The 21,654-nt window shown below is 45.3% G+C and overlaps 1 protein-coding gene across 2 annotated transcripts in view; it reads left to right on the top strand.

The window, feature by feature from the left end:
• MAOB (monoamine oxidase B) overlaps nt 1-21,654 on the top strand; it is a 68,625-nt gene that overhangs the window by 18,416 nt on the left and 28,555 nt on the right. Inside the window, exon 1 of one of the 2 annotated variants that reach the window (XM_034649320.1) lies at nt 9,604-9,715. The exons of the other annotated variant lie outside the window; for it this stretch is intronic. The gene's annotated coding sequence lies outside the window, so the exon portion shown is untranslated. Of the gene's footprint in view, nt 1-9,603; nt 9,716-21,654 lie in introns of those variants that run through there. 2 annotated transcript variants of the gene reach the window in all.

Below are 21,654 nucleotides of genomic sequence, written 5' to 3'. Positions count from 1 at the left end.
TATTCGACAGATAGAGACAGCCAGCGAGAGAGAGAACACAAGCAGGGGGAGTGGGAGAGGAAGAAGCAGGCCCATAGCGGAGGAGCCTGATGTGGGGCTCGATCCCAGAACGCCGGGATCACGCCCTGAGCCGAAGGCAGACGCTTAACTGCTGTGCCACCCAGGCGCCCCTGAAGCTTGTAATATTCTATTCAAACTGATGTATGCACATTCGGGAACCTTAAGGGTTTTCAACAGACAGTAATTTTGAAGAGGAGCATTGAAACTATGCTTAGACCACCTTGCAATTTTCATTGCCATGGTCATCATTTAAACCAACTGTAGATCGGTGTAAGGTAGCTAACACCCCGTGGCCTGCCCTGGAATTTGGAGTAAGCATATGATACGGTAACCCGGAATGGCATTTTAAAATTGCAGCTATGCATAAGCATGGTGTTGGGGTTATTTTAGGAAACTTCTAAGTTAATAGCTTAATTTTGAGGGAGTCTAAAAGATAGAGATCAAAGAAAGACAAAATACTTGTACAGTGACAGACTTCCTGAGCATAAATACATAGGCTTGCATATGGAAAAGGTGAGATAGTTGAAAAGAATGTCAGGAAGGAGAAAGAGGTAAGTGCTTACAAATTTAACAGAAGCCATGAATTATAACTGAGAGAGCATCTCTCCCAGCTATGAAAGAGATAGCCTTTGTTCCAATAGTTTTTGCTGATATCTTCTAGCAGGCCCAAGATATGTTAGAATGATCAGATCAAAGCTCCTCATAGCCTTAAAAAAACATATATATGTAATCAAGTGCATTGGGGGGGGAGTCAAAAGCTAAAACTACTAGGCCATCTGTAATAACATAGAAATTGAGATCATAGGCTTAGAACCCAGAGGCCTGGATTCAAATTTCCTACTCACTACTTTATTAGCTGTGTGATTGGAGGCAAGTTTCTTAACCTCTCTGTACCTTTTTGCTTCTTAATCTAAAAAATGAAGATAATAATAACATCACCTTCTTCATAGGGTTGTTGAGAGAGAGAAATGAATTAAATTTGTAAAATCTTGAAAGAGTCCCTGGTACCTTGCAAGTGTCCAGAAAGTGTTAGCCATGATGACGATGCGGGGGGGGGTGGTAATTATGGTGTTTGCCTATTACAATCCTTATTTCTCTTACCCACTTTCTTCTAGCTCATGACTTATCCTTTGCAGTGTTTTCTTTTTTTTTTTTAAGAATATAAAATATAATGGGGCACCTGGGTGGCTCAGTCGTGATGCATCTGCCTTCGGCTCGGGTCATGATCCCAGGGTTCTGGGATTGAGCCTTGCCTCGGGCTCCCTGCGCAGCGGGGAGCCTGATTCTCCCTCTCCCTCTGCCATTCCCCCCTCCCTCGCTTGTGTTCTCTGGCTCTCTCTCTCTCTCTGTCAAATAAATAAATAAAATCTTAAAAAAAAGAATGTAATATATAAAATAAATAAATCTTGAAAAGAAAAGAATATGGACATCAATCAAAAATACCACTTAGGTGAATTTCTTTGAAAATGCTTTCTTCCTGAAAATAATTGTCTCAAATAAGCAGATGCCTCTGGGATAAGCCTTTCATCTCAGTGCAATTCATTACGTTTGAATTCTTTAAAGTGTCTCTAGGGTGTCTTCCACGTACAGTTCACAAGTTGCCTCTTTGCCAGACTTGTCTCTTCCTTTATCTGAATCTCACTCCAGATTTCTCCTGCCACATCATCTCTTTACTAGACCCCAAATGTTCCTCTAACTGGGATCTGCCCCGCATCCTTCTCACTGTCCCAACAAGGGACTCCTCCCTTGAATCAACACAGTTTCCCTGCAAGGGATTAATGTTCATAGCAGCAGACCTCCTTTGCGGGCTAAGGAAACCCTTCTATCTATGCACGGAGTCTCTTTCGATTTATTTCAAAGTGGAGTTCTTCCTTCCAAGCATTGAGTTTCTTTTGGGGGGAATTTTCGGACTCACCTAAGCGATCATCGTTTTGGTTTGCACCATTAGAGAAAGTAAACATTTTCCTCAAACAATTTATGGAGTCAAAGGTTGGTATCCGTGCCAGTATTGATTGGAGGCTGGCTTTGGAACTGTGTGAGGTACTCAGTGGAGAGATAGAGCGAGTTGTGAAGACAGTCAAGGAACTGAATTTCCATCTTGTGAGAACCTCTCTGTAGAGAAATACAGACTAAGTCTGGAGTCACAGACCTCTGTCAGAGTCCTGGGCTTTCAGTAAATTCACCATGGACCCTGGCCATGTGTAGTTTACTGCTTCCTAGAAACCTCAGCTCCTAGTGTATAATGTGGAACTGTTAGTTTCTACCCCCCCCAAGGTGAATATGATAATATATAAAATGACTTTATATATAAAATTATATATATATATATATCTTATGTGGTAGAGAAATACTTTAGGAGGGAATTTTTTAAAAATATAATTTTCTTTTTAGACACAATTTTTCCGGACTTAGATCATCACATAGCCTCAGATTTCAAAATGATAATCTGGTAAGCCAAAGCCGATAGTTGACGTCTGAGGAATAACCCATTTTGAGAAAAATGATTTGTTTTAAAGCCCTAATTTCTCTTTCTTTCTTCTTCCGTTCCTTCCCTTCCCTCTGTCCCTTCCTTTCTTCTCTCTCTTTTTTTCCCTCTCTCTCTTTCTCTCCGACCCCCCTTTCTCCCTCCCTCCCTCTCTTTCTCTCTCCTTTTATATTGTACTGTGTCTGTAGGTTTACAAAGAGCTTTTTCATCTTCTCATTACTCTATAGAGTTTAGGGACATCAAAAGCGTTTGGGTAATATCTTTGAAAGACCAGGAACGCACCTGTCGTCTGGCACCTGTGACTCCAGGGAGGATACAGTTGGGCTAGGAAAGTGGTGCAGTTGTTGGGGATTAGCTGAGCTGCTCTCTGAGGCTGGTGTTCCGGATCCAGTCCTGGAGGCTCAGAGAGGGCTTGATTGCAAAGGTGACTGGAAGAGCACCTTCTCTGACAAGACGGTGCTGAGATGAGCAGTCGGAGACTGATTTTTCTGCTGGTAAATCCCAACATGCTGAGTGATGCTGTAAGGGTGAGAAGCTTTGCGCCTCCTGCTACAAAGTCATCTGCCATTCACGCAGTGGGATTCCCATGGAGGGTCTGGAGAGCCTCCCATGAAGGGAGGCTCAAGATATGACCGTTGGCAATACCTTCCATGGAAGGAAAAGTGTAGGGACAGTAGTGATGATATTCATCAGTATTTACACATTCACTATGTGCAAGGCACTCTGTTAAGAGATGCTTATGCATCATCTCACTCATTGCTGGCAATGACCATGACATTGGTTCTGTTTATATCCACATTATAGAAAGCTGTGTTGGGGAGGAAGAATTTCCTCTGCCCTTCAAGATCCTTCCAGCTGGACTAAGACTTAAATTGACATGAGACAGATTAACAGGAGGAAATCGAGTTTAATAGCATATGTACTTACGGGGAACCCACACAGCCATGGAAATTCCAAAGCCAGCAAGGCGACAAGAAGCTTCTGTGAGCTAAGGAGACGGGTAGGGGGTCTGAGGATACAAACGGGAGAAGGACCAGTAGGAAGAAGGTGAAAGGAGATGCTTGGAAAAACAAGGTTGCCCTATGATGCAGCTAAATTTCTTAGGTAAAAGGAAGTCTCTGTTAATAACTCTCTTCCTGGTAAGGCGGGCAGCTGAGTGGGAGGTGAAGAGCTTTTCCTGAATCAGCTGAGTTTGGATTGCTTTTAACTCAAAATAATGTTCATGCCAACATGGCTCATCTAGGGGTGGCCTGTGCTTGGCCCCTCCAGGTGCATACGATTGAAGTCACTTGCCTGCATTCATGTGGCTACCTCCTGGCATGGTGAACACCACAGGCTGTGCTCTTGCCTCTAATTGCACATATGTGGGGACAAAAATAGATCTTTTTCAAGTGATTTCTGGTGTTTGAATATTCTAAAATAAGGCTTTGTAATGATTGTGGTTAAGCCAAATATCTGTTTTTTGCTAAGGCTATTGTATTTGGTTTTATTTCTCTACTGCCCTATAATTCAATTACTGAAAAATCACATTACCTCTTACTGTGAACTATTTTTTACTCATGACACTTCTGACACCAGATATGTGGGGATTTTTTTTTTTCACATACCAACCAATTCTTTAACTCTCCGGATACCAATTGGGTGTACTACAATTCAATTTAATTCTAACACTAATTACCCAAAGTTGGCACAGGCCCACAAATTAAGGGCTCCAATCCCACAAAATTGCCCCTACTTCAGAGGCCAGTCGCAAGTCCCGGGCCTTCTGTACTTCTGACTGACCAGCTATGGTGATTTGCTAGAATGGCTCATAGAACTCAGAGAAAACAATTTATTTACTAGTACTGGTTTGTGATAAAGGATACAGATGAGGGGCACCTGGGTGGCTCAGTCGTTAAGCTTCTGCCTTTGGCTCAGGGCGTGATCCCAGGTTCCTGGGATTGAGCCCCACGTCAGGCTCCTCCGCTGGGAGCCTGCTTCTTCCTCTCCCACTCCCCCTGCCTGTGTTCCCTCTCTCACTGGCTGTCTCTATCTCTGTCAAATAAATAAATAAAATCTTTAAAAAAAAAAAAAAAAGGATACAGATGAATAGCCAGAGGAACAGGTACATCCGGCAAGGTCCAGAAGGGTCGTGAGTACTGGAGCGTCCATTCCCGTGGAGTTTGGGGTGGGCCACCCTCCCAGAATATGGATGTGCCTTTGGTCACCAACCTGGAAGCTCTCTGAACTCCCTTGTTTAAGGATTNGAATAGCCAGAGGAACAGGTACATCCGGCAAGGTCCAGAAGGGTCGTGAGTACTGGAGCGTCCATTCCCGTGGAGTTTGGGGTGGGCCACCCTCCCAGAATATGGATGTGCCTTTGGTCACCAACCTGGAAGCTCTCTGAACTCCCTTGTTTAAGGATTTTTCTGGAGGCTTCATTACATAGGCACGATTGATTAAAGCATTGACCATTGGTGATTAGATCAATCTCCAGACTCTCTCCACTCCTCAGAGGTCAGGGACACGAAGTTCCAAGCTTCTAATCCTGTAGTTGGTTCCTATGGCAACCAGCTCCCCCCCACCCAAGCTCTAGGGGCCCACTAAGAGGCACTTCCTTAGCATAACCTCAGATACAGTTTAAAAGGGGCTTCTATGAACAACAAAAGACCCTCTTTTCATCCGTATCACTCAGGAAATTCCAAAGGTCTTACAGGCCAGGCACTGAGGACAAAGACCAAAATATATATTATCACAACACCACACTTTTGTAGTCAGATTTTCCAAACCATAACAGATCTATACGGGCATGGAATTTTACAACTCTTGTATAATGGCTATTTTTATGAGCACTTTATGGTTTTGTCTGTGAAAAACCACATTAGATTTCTTAGTTAAACTAAAACATTAGAGCTGGGAAAACTACCTTCTATGGAAATGATTTATGGTGGATCTATGAAGTCTTTTAGTGAGACTAAAAGTGATCTTTTCTCTAAGATTACACATAACTAATGCAGCTAGCAGAGCATGTTAAAGATGCATAGAAGAGAAGATTTCAATATTAAGACTTGTTTAAGATTCATTGGAATTTGGAGAGCATGTGGATTTTAACTCCAAGGTTCTTTCCTAAATAACTCAGAACACGTCATAGGCGTTTTCTTAGTTGTTGTTGTTTTTTAATTCCTTGCAAACATTTTTAAGATGGCAAATTAACTCTTTCTCCTGGCACAAACCTTTACGTGAACATTCATGGGATTTTGCAACTACGATGTACGATGTGGAAGTGAGCTTTGCCTTGTTACAAACTTTTTGCTCTCAGTTTCCCCCTTTCGGACTGTAAACCTATCTGAGTACATTTGTGGCCGTTGTCGCTGTAGCCCCCATTTCCTGCAGCAAGTCTCTGGTGAGGATCGTGGAGAAGAAGATTGGGACCTCCCCACTAATCCTATTTCCAGAAAACCCCTATTCTCAAATGAGGTCCCACTGTTCTACGGGTTTTTCATGAGATTAGCGTGCAGGAAGTAATAGTTTGAGGGAGCGCACTGGGGATCAACAGCTTGGAGGGGAAGGGAAGAGCCAGCAGAGGAAGTCAGACTGTGACGTAGTTTCCATGGAAGCCTCAGCCAACCCTGCAAGAATTCTGAAGATGGGACGACCCTTAGTGGGGCAGGAGGACAAGAACTTGATACCCTCATATCAGTCAGTTACTGGAAGTGAGCTCCCCAGAGAAGGTGGCCTAACCTTGGGCAGGGTGGGTTTTGTTTTGTTTTGTTTTTTTGCAGGGGGGGTAATCTCTGAAGGGGGCTAAGCACCACGGGCTGCCTGCCAGGAATAACGCTAACAGCTGAAGAAATAATTCCCTTGCTTCTGAATGGGGATATGGGCAAGCTTATCACAGCATTCACCACATGGACCACTGGGTAGACCACTCTTTTCTTCAGTAATTCCAAACCAAGCTTTACGTATTGGGACTTCCGTAGACCTCGCCATTTGGCTAACAGAAGGGACCTGGGCAGAGAAGCATAAGGGTGTCTGGGATAAGATAAGCGCAGTCACGACTCCTGCTAACTGAGCTCTCCATGAAGTAGCTCACTTTCCCCCAAAGACTCAGGGTTTCATCAAGGGCCTTTGCAATATGCAGCCATGTAGCCATGAGGCCAGCCATGTGCCACGTTGTAATCATGGTGCAATAATTCTCTCCTTCCACGAACCTGCTTCTCCAACTAGACTTTGGAACTCCTTGAGCCTGGGACCGTGTCTTAGTTCGTTCCTGTCTCTTCAGAGCAGTACGCGGTGGCTGTTTCATACCATGTAGTGAATACATTTTTACAGAGTGAAAGAAGAAATTGCCCAAATGTCAGGGGCACTTAAAATTATGACACCTAGAGATTTTTCTTGGGCCTATCCAAGCCTATCAGTAAGACAATTTTGATTCTCTTCACCATTTGGTGAAATATAGTGTTAGTTCTAATTTGGTGGTTATCCTTTGCTTTGTCTCTCTGCATAGGGTTTTAAAGTTAAGTTACATTTAACCCAACAGAGTGGAATGGTGATGAGGTGGGCCATGCTGGTGTCTGCCGTTGCCTGTGCACCGGGGACCATCCAGATCTTGGATCTTCTGCTGCGTGAGAGGTGGCACAAGCAGGGGAACTAGCTTGACTTTAAGCACGCCTGAACCCCCCTCATTAACCCTGTGATCCTGGGAAGGTCGTTTATCCTAAGACTCACTCTCCGCATCTGTAAAATGGATCAATACGCAAATGTTCATAGAGCATTACTCTAATAGCTAAAAAGTGAAAACAACCCAAATGTCCATCAGCGGATGAATGGATAAATAAAATGTGGTCTATCCATACAATGGACTGTTACAGAACCTTGCCACCTGGCTCACAGAATGGTTCTTTAAAAAGAGCTTTAAAAAGGAAGGAAATTCTGATACATGCTCCAACATGGATGAACCTGGAAAACACAACGCAAATTGAAATAAATTAAGACACAAAATACACTTACAGAGTTATCCAGAATAGGCAAATTCGTAAAGACAGAAAGTGGAATAGAGGTAACCAGGACCTAATGGGAAGGGAAAATGAAGAGTTAGTATTCAATGGGTATGAAGTTTCTGTTTGGGATGATGAAAATGTTCTGGAAATGGGTAGTGGGGATAGTTGGACAACATTGTGAGTGTACTTAATGGCACTGAACTGTATACTTTAAAGGTTAAAAGCGTGATTTTATATTATGTATATTTTACCACAATAAAAAGATGAGTTTTATGGTATGTGAATGATATCTTCATAAAGCTGCTATTTAAAAATAGGGTTAGGGCACCTGGGTGGCTCAGTTGGTTGAGCTTCCGACTCTTGATTTTGGAACAGGTCATGATCTGAAGATCATGAGATTGAGCCCCCATATCAGGCTCTGCACTGAGCATGGAGCCTGCTTAAGATTCTCTCTCTCCCCTCTCCATCCCTCCCCCGTCCACTCGTGCACACGCACACACTTTCTCTAAAATTAATTAATTAATTAATTTTTTAATGATTTTTTTATTATATTATGTTAGTCACCATACAGTACATCAATTAGTTTTTTTTTTTTTAATTTTATTTTATTATATTATGTTAATCACCATACAGTACATCCCCAGATTCCGATGTAAAGTTTGATGCTTCATTAGTTGCGTATAACACCCAGTGCACCATGCAATACGTGCCCTCCTTACTACCCATCACCAGTCTATCCCATTCCCCCACCCCCTCCCCTCTGAAGTCTTCAGTTTGTTTCTCATAGTCCATAGTCTCTCATGTTTCATTCCCCCTTCTGATTACCCCCCTTTTCTTTATCCCTTTCTTCCCCTACCGATCCTCCTAGTTCTTATGTTCCATAGATGAGAGAAATCATATGATAATTGTCTTTCTCTGCTTGACTTATTTCACTTAGCATTATCTCCTCCAGTGCCGTCCATGTTGCAGCATGTTGAGAATTCGTTCTTTCTGATAGCTGAGTAATATTCCATTGTATATATGGACCACAGCTTCTTAATCCAGTCATTAATAAAATAGGGTTAATAACAGTATCTACCCCACAAAATATTTGTAAGGATTAAGAATGATATATACACCAAGTACTATGCACATGGTGAGTGTTCAGGAAAAGGTAGTTGTTACTCAGCATGGCCTAATTAAATCAAGCCGTTGCATTACGCAAAGGAGCCCATAATTGTAAAGGGCACTGATGCTTAAGGAGTGGGGTGTATAGCTCTTTCTCTGGCCTCGAGATGGACATAGGAATCTTCTCTAATAATAATCCATATATACACTTGGGTGAGAGCTGCTCTTTCCTAGAGCAATTCTGCTTCCCTGCTGTACCTCTCCCCACCCTAATAGAACAGGGGCACCTGGTTTACACCTGACCCTTCCCTCTACTGGCCTGAACTTCCCTGTGGTCAATAGTGATTACAGTCGAGGCAGACTCGGTGGTCATCCCCATGGGGCAGTGACCTGACTTCGTCAATGAAGAACTCATGACAAACACCTTCCAGACACATGATCAAGGCATAGCTACCCTCTTGGCATCTCCTCTAGCCTCTAAACATGGCTTCAGATGAACATAGTATCAGATTTTTATTTATTTGTTCATCAAGTATTTATTGAATGAGTACCATTATAGGTACGAGGAATACACCAGTGAAAAAGACAAAATTTCCACCTTTGTGGGGTCTGCATTCCGGAGGGTAGGGGAATTAAACACATATATGAATAATTATATCACCTAATCTCATTTGATAGGAAGAATGATAAAGGTTGCCAGGAAAAACATCTCTGAGGAAGTAACATTTGAGGTGTGATTTGAACACAATGAGGAAGTAGACACGTATCTGGCAGAAATCTTTGTGTGTTTAAAGAACAGCAGAGGGGCGCCTGGGTGGCTCAGTCGTTAAGCGTCTGCCTTCGGCTCAGGGTGTGATCCCAGAGTCCTGGGATCAAGCCCTGCATCAGGCTCCTCCGCTGGGAGCCTGCTTCTTCCTCTCCCACTCCCCCTGCTTGTGTTCCCTCTCTCCCTGGCTATGTCTCTCTCTGTCAAGTAAATTAAAAAAAAAAAAGAAGAAGAACAGCAGAGAGGCCAGTGTGATCTGAATAATGGGAAGAAGATGGTAGATGAGGAAAGAGAAGTATGTAAGTCTTGTTGACCACGGTAAGGACCTTGGATTTCTGGTAGGTGGGATGGAAAACCATTAGAAGAATTTGGTCAGGAGAGTGACATGCTCTAGTTATATGTTATAAAGCTCTTTCTGGCTCTTTGGAGACTCTGTGGGCCAAAAGTGGAAAGCAGGGAGAGAGTTTAGGAAGTTAATGCAGTAATCAAGGCTGGGGCTGGTAATGGCTTGGACCAGGGAGGTAACAGTGAAGGAGGTGAGACACGGTTGGATTCTAGATACATCTTGATGTCTAACTGGCAGTGTTTGTGACTGATTCTATATGGCTGGAGAAAAAGAGGAGAGGAGTCGAGGGTGACTTTTACTCTAAGCAACTGATTATAGGCAGTGTGTGGTTTCACAGCTGAATAGGTTGTTTCTGACCAGTAATGGTGATGGGGAGGAGGTAGAGAAAAGAATAGAATGAAGGGTCTAGGTTACAGATGATGGTGACTGCTCTGAACTCAATACAACCGGACTCCAAAAAGGAACTATGGTTTAAAAGCACTTCCTCTTGTGTCTCTCCCCGAAGAAGTCAGTTGCCTAGGGTCAGTATGGACACTGAGCACTTCTCTCCAAGGAAGGGCCCCTAGGTAGTGATCTGGAGCCCACCTCGATGGAGCAGCTTGGGGAAGAAGCTTTTCTCCATGACAGTGGGTCAGTCCTGGCTGGGCCGAGATTAAAGCCTGAAGTTCCTTTCTACTCAAGTAGTCAATGAATTTATGTTTCTCTTTTTTTCTTTTTTCTTTTTTTTTAAGATTTTGTTTATTTATTTGACAGAGAGAGAGACAGTCAGTGAGAGAGGGAACACAAGTAGGGGGAGTGGGAGAGGAAGAAGCAGGCTCCCAGCGGAGAGCAGGGAGCCCGACGTGGGGCTCGATCCCAGGACCCTGGGATCATGCCCTGAGCTGAAGGCAGACACTTAATGACTGAGCCACCCAGGCACCCCTGTTTCTTGAGACATTCTTAAGGGCGCCTGGGTGGCTCAGTCGGTTAAGCATTTGCCTTCAGCTCGGGTCATGATCCCGGGGTCCTGAGATCAAGCCCCGTGTTGGGCTCCCTGCTCAGCGGGGAGTCTGCTTCTCCCTCTCCCTCTGCTGCTCCCCCTGCTCGCGCGTGCTCGCTCTGTCAAAGAAATAAATAAAAGCATTGCGAAATTCACATGTGTCATTATGGGTAATTGTAGATCATGGTCTCTGCAGTATGGTGTTCCACTGTGGAAATATGATTCAGTTTTTTCATCCATACTACTGTTAAGGGCCATTTAACCTTCTTGCATAACATTTGGAGAACACTGTCTTGGGCAACCCGAAGTGGGTCGTAAGCTACGCACCATACGCAGCTTTTCGTAAATAATGCCAAACAGCTTTGCAAAGTGGTGAAACCATGTCAGACTCCCACTAGCCGGGTGTGAGAGTTCCGGTCGCTTCTGAATCTCACCAAACCTTGGTATTGTCATCACCCTTTTTTAACCCCAAATTCCTGCACTCTTGGGGAAGGAGCCGTGGATAAGTTTGGGGCCCACTCAGAGTTTTATGCAGAATTGTCTGTATGTGTGCGCTCGACTGGAGAGATTCCATGGTTTTCAGAAGATTTTCAGAGGGGCCCTTGTCCCAGAGAAGGGCCAGGGCCCCTGCTTCAAGTTTTTGGCTGTCGTATAATCCCCAGCATTGTGATAGAGCAGCCTTTTCCGGAAGCCAAGATTTCTCCTGGAAAATCTAAGGCCGCTGGGTAGCTGTCTGTATTTTTGAAAAGCACATTATTCAAGGCCAGAGCACTCTGGAACTTCCCCGGTGCTGGTCCATGTCGGGTAATATGTTGTTCAGAAATGACATGCCCTAAATAAAGGGTTGGTGTTTATTGGGTTATTTTAGGTGCTTGTGCTATTTGATCAAATAAATACTTTCATGTCTACTAATTCAAAGACTGAAAAAATTGGCACAGGAAAACAGATTTTAGTTGTGGGCATTATCCCACTTTGGAAACAACCTCTTGGCATCAATGGTGTGTCCTGATGATTTGCAATGTGATATGGCTGGAATTGGTGGATGTAAGTGGCTCAGGATTAAGGGGCACAAAACTTGGCGTCTTTCTGGGGGCGCCTGGCAGACTCAGTTCGGTGGAACGTGCGACTCTTGGTCTCGAGGTTGTGAGTTCAAGCCCCACGTCAGGTGTAGAGTTTCCTTCAAAATAAAATCTTAGGGGCGCCTGGGTGGCACAGCAGTTAAGCGTCTGCCTTCGGCTCATGGGCATGATCCTGGTGTTATGGGATCGAGCCCCACGTCAGGCTCTTCCGCTATGAGCCTGCTTCTTCCTCTCCCACTCCCCCTGCTTGTGTTCCCTCTCTCGCTGGCTGTCTCTATCTCTGTCGAATAAATAAATAAAATCTTTAAAAATAGATAAATAAATAAAAAATAAAATAAAATCTTAAAACAACAGCAACCACAAAAACCCCTCTGCGTCTTTCTCAACACACTGAGTCTTTGAGGTAAATGTAGGAGCTAATTTTGGAGACTCTCCACGGTGGAGCTCAGGCTCTGTCTCCATTGGCAGGTGTAATTACAAGATGACGAGGACAAAGAGGGCGAAGATACTGATTCGGTCTTTGGTGGGGGGTTATACTCTTCAGCTTCCTACTCTGAGCGCTTTAATTTTTTCAGAAAAAGAATTACTTTTTTAAATATATTTTATTTATTTATTTTTAATTATGTTAGCCACCATACAGTACATCCTTAGTTTTTGATGTAGTGTTCCATGATTCCTTGTTTGCGTATAACACCCAGTGCTCCATGCAATACGTGCCCTCCTTAATACCCATCACTGGGGCTACCCCCTTCCCCCACCCCGTCCTCTCTAAAACCCTCAGTTTGTTTCCCGGAGTCCACAGAAAGACAATTATCATATGGTTTCACTCATTTGTGGAACATAAGGAATAGCAGGGAGATCAGTAGTAGAAGGAAAGGAAGAATGAATGGGGGGTAAACAGAGGGGGAGATGAGCCAAGCGAGAAAAAGAATTACTTTTGATTGTGTTTAGAAAACAGCCAGATTTCTCTCTCAGACCCTAAAGAATTCCTCTTCTTATTTTTACACGGTTTGCCTTGGTCAGTTCAGGCTGCTATCACAGAACGCCAGAGGCTGGGTGGCCTATAGACAACAGAAGCTTATCTCCTACAGTTAGAGGCTGGGAAGTCCAAGGTCAAGGCGCCTGCAGTTGTGGGATCGCTGTGCTCTCCGTGTGCGCTCCCGTGGCAGAAGCTCTCCAGAGTCTCTTTTATAAGGGCCCTGAGCTCACCCATGAGGGCAGAACCCACCTGACCCCATGACTTTCCAAAGGCCCCATCTCCTCATACCATCACACGTGGGAGGTTAGGTTTCAGCCTATGAATTTTGGGGGGAGAGGAACACACAAACATTCAGTCTACATTCAGTCTACAGCTCTGTTCATCCAGTCACCCACCTGTCTGTTCATCCATCCAATCGTCCAAAGCTTGTCAAACACTGACTGAATAGATAACACTCTTACACGTTATGGGAGGATGCAAATGATGAATTCCTTTCCCGAAGGCGCTGGAAGGAGAAGAGATACCCACGTTAACACCTAGAGAATGCTATCAAGATAATGTGGGCAGGTCCAAGCTAATATGGCAGGGGCTCAACATGGGGTGAACTTTATATTTAGTGCACTGACTGGGGGTGAGGTGAAGCTCGGCAGGCTTCTCGAAGCAAGTCTCCAGAGCTGGGCATAGAGAGTAGTTCAAGCTTTGCGCTGATGGAGATCCGAAGACAAAGGCCCTTCGAGGGAAGCAGCAGCAGTAATGCAATGGTGACGATGGGCCTCGGAGATCAGGGAAACGTGTCTCCCTGACCAGAGCACAGAGGCCGTCTCCTTGGCAGCCGCCTTCAGGAACGGGCTCGGGAGCCTGGGTTTGGTCCAGTGAGCACGGGCGTATTCCTGTGGAAGGGAGAGGATGGAGCTGGCCTCCTTCCTGTTCTTTGTGAAGTTCATTCATAGGCCCATCCCAGGACACTTGCTGGGGCCTCTGCCAGAAGAACTGTCCCCCGCTCCCCCCACTAGACAGTTGCATGGTACCATCTCTGTCCTCTCTTACTCTTGCCCTCAAATGTCACCTTCTCAGGGAGGCCTTCCTTGACTGCCTTATTTAAAATTACAGTCAATCCCAGGGGGCACCTGGGTGGCTCAGTCGGTTAAGCATCTGCCTTCTGCTCAGGTCATGATCCCAGGGTCCTAGGACCAAGGTCCGCATCGGGCTCCTTACTCAGAGGGGAGCCTGCTTCTCCCTCTGCCTCTGCTACCACCTCCCCCCCGCCCCGCTCATGCTCTTTCACTTTCTCTCTCAAAGAAATAAATACATAAAATCTTTACCAAAAAATTGCAATCAGCCCCAAACCACCACCACTTCCTCTTTGTCTTTCCAGCTCTCTTTTTCTTCATAGCTCTTAGCACCTTCTAATATACTACGTGATTGTCTTACTTCTTTTGTTTAGTGCCTGGGTTGTTAGTTTACTTTGTTTTCACCTCCTAGACTGTGAGCTCCCAGGAGAGCAGAGACCGTTGTCCGTGGTGGCTCACTGCTCTGTCCCCAGAGCTGGAACAGTGACAGGCACATGGGAGGTGCTCAAGAACAACTTGTTGAATGAACGAGGTGGACATGGCAGCCGTTTGAGGGCGGCCAGGGCCGCTCCTTGCCTGGGAACGGGAGGGACCGCCACGGGAAACATGTGGCTGGACATTGACCGCATCATTGGCTCCCACCTGGTTTGAGAATCTCAAACGGTTACTGGTTACCGATCTAAACGGCCTTCCAGAGAACTTCTTTATTTTTTGTTAAGATTTTATTTATTTATTTGACAGAGAGAGACAGCGAGAGAGCACAAGCAGGGGGAGCAGCAGGCAGAGGGAGAGGGAGAAGCAGACTCCCTGCCGAGCAAGGAGCCCGATGCGGAGCTCAATCCCAGGACCCCGGGATCACGACCTGAGCTGAAGGCAGACACTTAACTGACTGAGCCACCCAGGCACCCCCAGAGACCTTCTTTAAATCAACTGGGCAGTGCAGAGACCTAAGTAAGACCTTGAGCCCTGAATACACGAACCTGAGCTTAAATTCCGTTCTCACTACATACAAGCTGTGTGACCTTGAGCAAGTTACTCAACCTCTCTGTGCTTCAGAACTTCTCTGTAAAATGAAACCTACAATTATCAGTTTACTCGCTGGATTGTTGTGAGAACTAAATTAAGTAATTTAAGGAAAACTGTTAGCCCTGTGGTGTTTCATAGTTACGGTTAAGAGGCCGGGAAGCTTCGTGATCAAGAGTACTGGCCTTTGAGTGTCTGAATTGAAATCCTGCTGCCGCCTATTAGTTATGAGACCTTGAGCAGATGATCATTATTTCATCTGCCTCAGTTTCCCCATCTGAAAGGGTCATTGTGCAGATCAATGAATCCACATATGTGAAGTGCACTGAACAAATCCTGAACAGAGTACACACTCTGTGTTAGCTGTTGTCATTATTGTTTGTTGTTATTATCCCTGCAGGACGTTGCCTAATATCTTCGCCATCACCGCCCCCATCTTCCCTGTTCCTTCCTACGCAGACAGTTCCAGGCCTTTCGCGTGCTTCTGGGCTGCTGGCTGGTTCCAAAACCTTTGTCTCTGTCTGCCCCTCCCTCCAGCTTCACCAAGTGGTGATGCAGTCAGAAGACCGTGTCCACACCAGCTCATGGTGCTAAGAAATGTGAACCAGGGCCCCCCCACACCCCGTGGCTCAGTTGGTTAAGCCTCTGACCCTTGATTTCGGCTCAGCTCATGATCTCAGGGTCATGAGATCGAGCCCCGTGTCGGGCTCTATGCTGGGTGTGAAGCCTGCTTCAGATTCTCTCTGCCCTCCGCGCCCCCCAGCCCCCGAGCCTCAGTCTCTCCCTCTCAAAAAAAAAAAATGAACAGAGGAAGAAAGCTGTTTCCTAGGTAGAGCTTACAGGACTTCCTTCCTTCCTCCCCCGTGGGCAAGATTCCATGTCTTTTCTTCCAAACTGGAAATACAGATTGGAAGTAAAGCTCGGCCCTCCAAATTTGTTTATGCCCTAAGCATCGTCCTTGCCAATAGCCATAGAAATGACTGAGTTCTGGAGGGCTGGGCGGCCTGCTCCGGCTTGCCCCAGGGAGGAAGGGCAAGATTCCCAGGAACAGCAGAAAAGATATCCTGAGAGGGAAAGGTTGCTCTCTAGGAGCTGGATCTAAGAAGGGCCAGGCCACCTGTCCCTCCTGGCAGAGACCAGGAATAAAATGGCAAAGGGACCTCCTAGATGGGACAGAAATCAGGATGTGGGGTCTTTGCCTCCAGAGACCCAGAGTCAGGGGGAGAGCAGGCCATCTGGAGCACTGGAGGTGATGTGAGTGAGGGGGGCGTCACCCAGCCAGTGGGGTTCTGAGAGCCGCTTACCTGCTCACTAGGTGGGGAGTCAAGCAGGCAGATTTCAGATGTTTTTACTGAGGCCTCTGAGGTTCTCGGACTACAAAATAAGGTCATGTGATCATCAAGTCGGTTGCTGGAATTCAACAAGTCTGCGTTACATAGTCAAACACAGGCTGCCTACCCAAAACTCATTTTGGACCTAAAGACTCCTGCAGATTGAAAGTGAGGGGGTGGAGAAATATTTATGGGGCACAGGGAGGTCCAAAAAGTATTGGAGTCGCAATGCTTATATTGGACAAACTAGACTTTCTTGTCCTTCTATTTTCTTATCTGGCTTTGGTATCAGGGTAATACGGGCCTCCTAGAATGCTTTTGAATGCGTTCCTCTCTTCCATTATTTGTGAGATGCTGAGAAGGATTGTCATTAATTATTATTTTTTAAAATGTTAGGTGGAATTCACCAATGAGACCATGGGGTCTCGGGCTTTTATGGGCTGGGACATTTTTGAGTCCTCATTCAACTTTCCTTCTCGTTACCGGTCTAAGATTTCCTATTTCTTGGACTCGATCTTGGGAACTTCAGTGGTTTTAGCAATGATCTGGTTTTCTTTCTAAGTGATCTGATTTGTTAGTATATAATCGTTGTTAGTAATCTGTTATCGCACTCTGTATTCCTGCAGTTATCTGGTGTCTTGTTTTCCATTTCTCAGTTTGGTTTTTGAGGCTTTTCTCTTTTTCTTGCTTAGTAGTTAAAGCATTGCCAATTTTGTTTACTTATTTATTTTTTGGAAATACTGGTCATGACTTTGATGTTATGCTACTGTTTATTCTGGTCTCTATTTTATTTATTTCTGATCTTTCTTTGTTACTTCCTTCCTCTACAAAATTTCAGCTAAGTTTCTTTTTCTAGTTCCTTGTGGCGTCATGTTAAGGTGTTTATTTGTACTGTTTTCCTTTTTTTTAAGATTTTATTTATTTATTTGTGAGAAAGAGATAGAGAGCACAAGCAGGGGGAGCGGCAGGCAGAGGGAGAAGCAGGCTCCTTGCTGAGCAGGGAGCCCAATGTGGGACTCGATCTCAGGACCCTGGGATCATGACTTGAGCCGAAGGCAGACCTTTCACCCACCAGGCCACCCAGGCGTCCCTGAACTGTTTTCCTTAATACAAGCATTTATAGCATAGATTTCACTCGAACATCTACTTTTCCCGCATCCCATAGGTTTTGGAATATGGTGTTTTCTTTTGCTTTTGCTTTATAGTTTGATTTGCCATTTGATTTCTTATTTGGCCCATTGCTTGGGCAGTAGTGTGCTGTTTAATATTTACATATTAAATATTTAATACTTACATTGTAGGTTTTCCAGTTGTGTTTTAGCCGTGGTCTTTAGTTTCGTACCATTGTGGTTGGAAAATATACTTGGTAGGATTTCAGTCTTCTTAAATTTGTAGTATCTGTCTTGTCTCTTTTTATGTGATTTAACCAGGGGATTCTTCTGTGTGTACTTGAGGAAAATGTGTTTTATTTTACCAGTATACATTTACTGGCCGGTGGATGGTTCATGACGATTTGCCAGACATTTTGCATCCCCCCCAAAAAAACATACTTTTGACCTTGACAGAAAGAGTTAAAAGCACAAGCAGGTTGAGAGGCGCCTGGGTGGCTCAGTCGGTTAAGCATTCAGGTCGTGATCCTGGGGTCCTGGGATCGAGCCCCACGTGGGGCTTCCTGCTTCTCCCTCTGCCCCTCCCCCCACTTGTGCACGCATGCTCTCTCTCTCTCTCAAATAAATGAATAAAACCTTTAAAAAAAAAAAAAAGCACAAGCAGGTTGAATAGTGGCCCCTTACACCGGAAGAAAGAAAAACCCTTAGGACAAAGATGAAAGGGAAGAAAATAGTACTCAGCCAAACAGTTTCGTTATTCGGGTGTTCTCTGTGTGTTTGCTTGCACGAACACTTTGGTTCAGCCAGAAATCCCCAGCCATGACTCAGAGAGGAGTGCGGGCTCAGCAGATTTCATTAGTTGGTGTCTTCTCTGTCACTGCCAGGCTCTGTGCCAACAGCCATGGCTGCTCCTGGGAGCGTAGAGACGATGGTCTCAAAACCAGAGAACTCCAGTCTGACTCCTGGGGCTTGCCCTGGGAAAAGGTGAAGAACACCTTTCAGGTGAGGGCAGAGTTTCTGATCCTTTTGCCACACTCAGGAATGCAGGAAGATGTCTTTAGATGCCAGTCTTGGGGACATGCTGCCCCTGGTAGGTAGCCTGACTCGCTTCCTCACTATCGAAGTCATATCCCTCACCCCCTTTGTGCAAGTACCTTGGTGCGTGGGGCAGGAAGGGAGGCAGAGGTTGGCACCACTCTGCTGCTGGGGCTCTGCAAAGGCCAGAGCGGGTCTGGGCTCAGTGGCAGACGTCAGAAAAGGAGGTTAACCACAGTGTAAGAAACCTGCTCTAGATAGGATGTGGCCGCCCAAATTCATATGTTGAAATCCTAACCCACAGTGTGATGGTATGAGGAGCCGGGGTCTCACCGGGAGTCACCGGGAGGTAACTGGGTCATGAGGTTGGAGCCCTCATGAGTGAGCTCAGTGCCCTTATAAAATAGACCCCAGGGAGATCCCTTGTCTCTTCTTCCATGAGAGGACACCGCAAAAAGATGGCCGTCTATGAACCATGAAGAGGCCCCCACTGGAAGCCAGATCTACCAGTGCCTTGATCTTGGACTCCCCAGCCTCCACCACTGTGAGAAATAAATCTCTGTTGTTTAAGCCCCCCCAGGTCTATGGTATTGTGTTATAGCAGCTGGAAAGGACTAAGGCAAAACCTAAATACAAAAGATCATTTTGGAATTGAGGACATTGTGTGTCACGCAAACAACAAAGTCAAGGTCACACTGCTGAAATGAAATCAGATATCTCTTGTGAACTTACTGGGTACCAGGGATCTATGCCAACAGGTCCTAAGCCTGCAGAGGTTTTGATCACAACAGTAATGGCTACGGCCATAACAACAACACATTGATTGAGAACTTACGACCTGCCTGCCGCTGTTCACTGACTATGACCCCATGTAGGATCAACTCACTTTCTTTTCCCAGCACATCTATGAGATAGTTACTGTCGCTCCATTTTACATATGAGTCAACTGAGGCACAGAAAGGTGAAGCAACTTAACACAGCTGGTGAGTGGCAGAGCCATGACTTGACCCAGGTCACCGAGCCCCAGAGCCATGCTCTTGCAGCTTAGATCCCAGTGGGTGACACAGAACGATAAACGCATGAAGCTGGTACCGTGGAGTTAGTGGCAGGTGAAAGGTAAACAGAGAGCTGTGGGGCACTGAGAAGGCCACCCACCCTAGCTGTTTACAAAAATCTGGGCATACTTCCTGGAGGAAGATGATGGGGCCCAGAGATGCTGAGTTGGAAACATTGCTATCTGGGGCCCAAGGAGATTAAGCAACTCACTTTTTCTGTGTCAATTAACTTAGAAAAGGCAGAGCTGGAATGGGGAACCACATGTCCTTTGTGGAGAATGACCCCGTAGATCAGTCCACAGATTTCCACCCAGTGCTGATCTCTGATACAGGCATAAGCAGAGTTTTAAAAAGTCAGCATGCTGGGGTGCCTGGGGTGGCTCAGTCAGTTGAGGGTCTGACTCTTGATTTCGGCTCGGGTCGTGATCTCAAGGTGGTGGGATCGAGGCCCACCTTGGGCTCCATGCTCAGCAGGGAGTCTGCTTGAGATTCTCCCTCTCCCTCTGCCTCTCCCACCTCTCTCTCCTTCTCTTAAAGAAATACATCTTTTTCTTTAAAAAAGTCAGTATGCAAATTGTATGATATGGTATGTGAATTGTATCCCAAGAAAGCTGTTTTTTTAAAAGCCAGTATTCAGGGGGGCCTGGGTGGCTCAGTCCATTAAGCATCTACCTTTGGCTCAGGTCATGATCCCGGGGTCCTGGGATCAAACCCCACATTGGGCTCCTTGCTCAGTGGGGAACCTACTTTTTCCTCTGTCCCTTCCCCTCTGCTTGTGTGCTTTCTCTCTCTTTCCCTCTCTCTCTGTCTGAAATAAATAAATAAAATCTTTAAAAAAATTTTTTTAAATATGTTTTAAAAAGCCGGTATACACAGTCATTATGCTGTCCATTTTAAACTTACACAGAGTTATATGTCAATTATAGCTCAGTAACTGTAAGAAGAAGTGCAGACTTAACAAACCAGAAGTAGTACTTCTGTGACCACGAATTAAAGTTACTATTGTTTTGTGTGACTATAAAAAAAGAAAAGAAGGGGACAGGAATTGACTGGGAAGGGGCAAGGGAGAACTTTCTGGGGTGATAGGAATGTTTCATATCTTGATCTTGGTGGTGGTGGGTGCACACCATGTGTCAAAACTTCCCAAATTGTGCATTTAAAATGGTTACATTGTATATAAATTATACCTTAAGAACTTTGATTAGAAAGTGTCATGGTTATGTGTCAATTTGGCTAGGCCACAATACCCAAATATTTGGTCAAACACTGTCCTAGTCGTTTCCGTGAAGGTATTTGTTTTTTAGATGAGATTAACATTGAAATCAGTAGACTGAATAATTAGATGACCCTCTGTAATGTGGGTGGGCCTCATGCAATCAGTTGAAGGCCTGAAGGAAAAAAAAAAAAGACTGAGCTCCCCTAAGGAAGAGGGCATTCTGACAGCAGATAGCCTTTGAACTTGAACTGCGGTTCTTCTCTGGGCCTCCACCCTGCTGACCTACCCTGTAGATTTTGACTTGCCAAGGCTCCACAGTTGAATTAGCCAATTTTGTAAAATAAATCTCCTTCACGACCTGCCATACACACACACACACATGCACGCATGCACACAGTTGCACATACACTCGTCCTGCTGGTTCTGTTTCTCTGGAGAACCCTACCAAATACAAGAAGAAAAGTAAGCCTGCCTCATAAATCTTCCCCGAGAACCTTACAGCCTTGTTGGGACGAGAAGACCAGCATGGGCACAGAATGAATACAAGAATGAACGTGAAATCCCTTCTCATTTCACACTTTGTCTGTCTGCCTACAGAATCAACATGAGCTGAATCTTTGCTGAATGACTCAGAGTTATGGTGAGATTTTGGTTGACTGTGGACCTTGTGTTATTCCAAGTTGGGTGAAAGATATGTCAGAATGCACAGCTTGACTTCTTTTTTTTTTCTTTATTTTTTTAAAGATTGTATTTATTTGACAGAGAGAGAGACAGCGAGAGAGGGAACACAAGCAGGGGGAGTGGGAGAAGAGGAAGCAGGCTCCCAGCTGAGCAGGGAGCCCGATGTAGGGCTCAATCCCAGGACTCTGGGATCACGCCCTGACCCGAAGGCAGATGCTTAACGACTGGGCCACCCAGGCGCCCCACACAGCTTGACTTCTGAGTCAGGTTTTCAGGTCGACCTAGGGTGGGTTTTGTGCGTGTCCTTACCTGCCTTTGAGTCAAACCTCCCAGAGATGATTTGTGGGTGCTCTT

This window comes from Ailuropoda melanoleuca, chromosome X (assembly GCF_002007445.2).
Source record: "Ailuropoda melanoleuca isolate Jingjing chromosome X, ASM200744v2, whole genome shotgun sequence".
Classification (NCBI taxonomy): Eukaryota; Metazoa; Chordata; class Mammalia; order Carnivora; family Ursidae; genus Ailuropoda; species Ailuropoda melanoleuca.
This window is presented reverse-complemented; position numbering and strand designations above follow the sequence as displayed.